This window comes from Salvelinus sp. IW2-2015, linkage group LG33 (genome assembly GCF_002910315.2).
Source record: "Salvelinus sp. IW2-2015 linkage group LG33, ASM291031v2, whole genome shotgun sequence".
NCBI classification, from domain to species: domain Eukaryota; kingdom Metazoa; phylum Chordata; class Actinopteri; order Salmoniformes; family Salmonidae; genus Salvelinus; species Salvelinus sp. IW2-2015.
In genome coordinates this window covers 1,104,618-1,110,157 of record NC_036872.1, presented here as the reverse complement: position 1 = coordinate 1,110,157, position 5,540 = coordinate 1,104,618, and the positions used below count along the sequence as shown (strand labels likewise).

The window sequence follows — 5,540 nt, the reverse complement described above, 5'->3', positions numbered from 1 at the left end:
CGCGATCCCACCGTACCTTCTCCGCTGTGCAATCCGGTTTTCCGAGCGGTCATGGGTGCACCTCAGCCACGCTCAAGGTACTAAACGATATCATAACCGCCATCGATAAAAGACATTACTGTGCAGCCGTCTTCATCGACCTGGCCAAGGCTTTCGACTCTGTCAATCACCATATTCTTATCGGCAGACCAGTAGCCTCGGTTTTCTAATGACTGCCTTGCCTGGTTCACCAACTACTTTGCAGACAGAGTTCAGTGTGTCAAATCGGAGGGCATGTTGTCCGGTCCTCTGGCAGTCTCTATGGGGTACCACAGGGTTCAATTCTCGGGCCGACTCTCTTCTGTATACATCAATTATGTTGCTCTTTGCTGCGGGCGATTCCCTGATCCACTCTACGCAGACGACACCATTCTATATACTTCCGGCCCTTCCTTGGACACTGTGCTATCTAACCTCCAAACGAGCTTCAATGCCATACAACACTCCTTCCGTGCCTCCAACTGCTCTTAAACGCTAGTAAAAACCAAATGCATGCTTTTCAACCGTTCGCTGCCTGCACCGCGACACACCGACTAGCATCACCACCCTGGACGGTTCCGACCTAGAATATGTGACATCTATAAGTACCTAGGTGTCTGGCTAGACTGCAAACTCTTCCTTCCAGACTCATATCAAACATCTCCAATTCCAAAATCAAAGCCAAGAATCGCTTTCTATTCCGCCAACAAAGCCTCCTTCACTCACGCCGCCAAACTTACCCTAGAAAACTGCTATTCCACGATCCTCGACTTCGGCGATGTCATCTACAAAATAGCTTCCAATACTCTACTCAGCAAGAACTGATGCAGGTTTATCACAAGTGCCATTCGTTTTGTTACTAAAGCACCTTATACGACCCACCACTGCGAGCCTGTTATCCCTAGTCGGCTGGCCCTCGCTACATTGCGTCGTCAGACCCACTGGCTCCAGGTCATCTACAAGGCTATGCTAGGTAAGTGTCGCCTTATCTCAGTTCACTGGTCACATGGCTACACCACCCGCAACACGCGCTCCAGCAGGTGTATCTCACTGATCACTCCTAAAGCCAAACCTCATTTGGACGCCTTTCCTTCCAGTTCTCTGCTGCCTGCGACTGGAACGCATTGCAAAAATCTCTCTGAAGTTGGAGACTTTTATCTCCCTCAACAACTTTAAAAAATTCGCTACTCGAGCAGCTAACCCGATCGCTGCAATGCTTGTACATAGTCCATCTGTAATCACACCCACCCAATTTACCTACCCTCACCCCCCATATCTCTTTATTTTATTTACTTTTCTGCTCTTTTGCACACCAGTATCTCTTCTTGCACATGATCATTCTGATGATTTATTCACTCCAGTGTAATCTGCTATCTGCTAAATTGTAATTATTCGATTTATTGCCTACCTCATGCCTTTTGCACACATTGTATATAGATTCTCTTTTTTTTCTACCATGTTATTGACTTGTTTATTGTTTACTCCATGTGTAACTCTGTGTTGTCTGTTCACACTGCTATGCTTTATCTTGGCCAGGTCGCAGTTGCAAATGAGAACTTGTTCTCAACTAGCCTACCTGGTTAAATAAAGGTGAAATAAAAAAAATAAAAAAATAAAAAAATGATTCCACCAATTGTAACCTTCTGCATCACTTCCAAAGCGGTACTTTTATTTTCGAAGGCAAACCGCAAGTTACACTATTGTGCCTAATTCTTATTGTGGCTAGCTGCACAACACATAACCCGGTCCGTTCGAGCATCATTAGCCAGATGAAACTAGCTGAAATTAAATTAAATTAAAACGAATATTCAAAACTCCTTGCACACAGAACACCCAGCTGGTGATGGTGATATAACTGAGTAGAACAATCCTTCCTTTATAATCCTTTATAACGCTAGATATTTATTTTCATGAACTCAAGTTCAATTTCAATAGACGAACAACAAGTGGCTCCCTTGCTCATACTTACTCACAATGATTCCTAAATCATTGCTAAGAATAATGAAAATGACTGCAGTTTCTACTGGTCATTGTTTTCAGGCTGGTTGTATTGGTGCTAGCTACCCCAGAAGTTGCGGTCGAACAAATAATGCTTTATTACCAACGCGGTATTGTAAACATCGTTCTTGGCCGGTGTTTGCTTGTTTGCAGACCTTTAAGTACAGCTTTGACAGTGCTACTGATAGTAGTGGTGGCGCTTGGCTTGCACGTGCAAATTCAGAACACACAACATTCTATAATAGAAGTGTGCTATTTTACATGTCAAATTAAAAGCTTATTTGACTCGTCAAATAGTGTTATTTAACGTGTATCTTTTTTGACACGCAAAGACCCAAACGGCGTTCCATAGTATGTTGTGAAGCTAATAGCAGTGACGCTATTACTGTGTAACTCAGGTAGGGCAAAATGTGTACCGGTGCTCGACCAGTCGGCAAAAGCCAACATCACCCACGACAGAAAACGGTTGATTGTCAAGGGCAATGAATAACATTATCTTGGATTTCGCCTATGAGTTGTCTCGCTGAAATGTTCTTTCAAATGACTGCTCGATCCACACAGCAGACATTGTGGGCTAGGTTAGGAGTACTGTACTGCATGTGTAGCACAGAATTTTATGTGGCGTCATTATGTCATGTACCTACGTTATATAAATTATATAAATAACGTCAGCTTCGACATCGGTTTTGCACATCGGCGTTAAACTAGACATTGGGCCGATGCCGATGTTGGCATTTTTAGAGAATATCGTCCGTTTCCGATATGTTCACCGATATATTGTGCATCCCTAATTCAGACCCCTTGACTTTTCCACATCTTGTTACGTTACAGCCGTATTCTAAAATGGATTGAATTATTTTTTACCCCCTCAATCTACACAGAATACCCCATAATGAAAAAGCAAAAACTGTTTTTTAGAAATCTTTGCAAATAAAATGAAAGACATTTACATAAGTATTCAGACCCTTTACTCTGGACATTGTTGAAGCAACTTTGACAGAGATTACAGAGATTATTGGTTGTCCTTCTGGAAGGTTCTCCCATCTCCACAGAGGAACTCTGGAGCTCTGTCAGATTGACCATCGGGTTCTTGGTTACCTCCCTGATGCAAGGCCCTTTTCCCCTGATTGCTCAATTTGGCAGCCAGCTCTAGAAAGAGTCTTGGTGGTTCCAAACTTCTTCAATTTTTAAGAATGATGGAGGCCACTGTGTTCTTGGGGACCTTCAATGCTGTAGACATTTTTTGGTACCCTTCCCCAGGCGTGTGCCTCGACACAATCCTGTCTCAGAGCTCTACGGACAATTCCTTCGATCTCATGGCTTGGTTTTTGCTCTGACATGCACTGTCAACTGTGGGACCTTATATAGACAGGTGTGTGCCTTTCCAAATCATGTTCAATGAATTTAATTTACCACAGGTGAACTCCAATAAAGTTGTAGAAACATCTCAAGGATGATCAATGGAAACAGGATGCACCTAAACTCAATTTCGAGTCTCATAGTAAAGGGTCTGAAAACTTATGTAAATAAGGTATTTCTGTTTTATTTTTTATAAATGTGCTAATATTTCTAAAAACCTATATTCGCTTTGTCATTATGGGGTATTGTGTGTAGATTGATGAGAGAATATATATATATATATATATATATATATATATATATATATATATATATATATATATATATATATATATATATATATATATATATATATATTTTAATCAATTTTAAAATAAAGCTGTAACGTAACAAATGTGGAAAAAGTGAAGTGATCGGAATACTTCCTGAATACAATGTGCTTAAAACCTACAGTAGGCCATGGAAACACTTACGGTCCTCTGTAGGAAGAACTTGTAGTGAGTAGACCCATTCAATCAAGCTGAGCTTGTCTATTAAATCAAGGGAATCCAGGACATCAAGACCAGAGAGAGCAAAGAACACAATGGTCAACCTAGACAGGAACACAACAGGTAAAACAAACGTTTATACACCTAGTAATAGAACAATACTATTAGAATTAGCAAAGGTATGTAAGAACAGAAAAATAAATAATGAGTGGTAGTGTACATGATATGTCAGCATTATAGCCAACTCCATGCAATCCAAATGCATCACTTAGCTAGGTAATTGGTTGTCATTACTAAAACTATCAAATATCAAATGAATATCAAATAAAACTATGAAATATTGTTGTCTAAGATTTAAAATGACCAAGCTAGCCTGGTCCGAGTCCATATTTTTATTTAACTAGGCAAATCAGTTAAGAACAAATGATTATTTACAATGACAGCCTATGAACAGTGGGTTAACACTGCCTTGTTCAGGGGAAGAACGACAGATTTTTACCTTGTCACACGGGGATTCGATCTAGCAAACCTTTCGGTTACTGACCCAACGCTCTAACCACTAGCCTACCTGCCGCCTCAGATCTGTTTGTGCTCTTGCCAATTCTATTGCACAATGACTGAATAAGCGACAGGGAGTTGGCATGATATCAGAAACAGACTCCAGCTATGGCCACTAGCTAACGTTAACAAAAACACAGTTTTTACCTAATGACAGCGTTACACAACATTTCAATAAAGTGATTTTCGTAGCGGGTTAGCTAGGGGAGCATTTTCGCTAACACAAACTATTTTCATAACCTTAACCTCAGTCTCCTAACCTGCTAGGTTAATTATCATAACGTGCTACAAATCACTAAGGTATCGAAGTAACGTGAAGTTTCCCAATACAGTGGCACTGGCAGACTCGCCTTCCTCATTCAATCTGCTAGCTAGCTAGTTAGCATGCTGGCATCGTAGCTAGGTTAAAAAACGTTCACATGTAAACATGCAGTGGACGGACTATTTTGAAAATATGATTATATTAAATTAATAAACAATTAGATTTATGATCATATTTATTTGTAGATTACAATTTTAATGGTTTGGCATTATAAGTAGTGTGAAAATATATTTTTACATTTTCATGGATAACATTAGCATAATGTTTTATGTTAGAGAGTGGAGAGGAGGAAGACTGGATAGGAAGAGTGAAAGAGATAGAGGAGGAAAGGTAAAGATATGATTACAGAGCCTGCCAATTTATTATTGCAAACCATTTTTTTGTTTGTTGATAAAATACAAAAATGAGGCAAGCAATGGGAATCTGTTAACCAAAGTATTTTATCTATTAGTGTACTATTTATTATTAAAGATTGGAGAAGGAGAAGGAAAAATTAAGGGAGTAAAAAGAGTGAAGCGAGGAGTGTGGAAGAGTGAGGTGGAAAGGTAAAGAGAAGGAAAGGAAGAAAGAGCAGGAAGACGAGTGGAGAAAGATTGGAGGAGAAGAAAAAGTTAAGAGAGTAAGAAGGGTGACACAAGGAGAGTGAAGAAGAGCAGACAGAGGAGGTACAATGGCTCTTTCCAAGAAACGGAAATGACATTTTAATGACAACATGATGATAGAATTTCCATTTATACGCTCAGGTCAAGACGATAGAATGGTTAACTGCACCCTTTGTAATTCCTCTTTTTCAATTG

The 5,540-nt window shown here is 39.9% G+C and overlaps 1 pseudogene; it reads right to left on the bottom strand.

The window, feature by feature from the left end:
* LOC111958071 (geranylgeranyl transferase type-1 subunit beta-like) overlaps positions 1 to 4,113 on the bottom strand; it is a 56,923-nt pseudogene extending 52,810 nt beyond the window's left edge.
* Between the last annotated feature and the right edge of the window lie 1,427 nt (positions 4,114 to 5,540).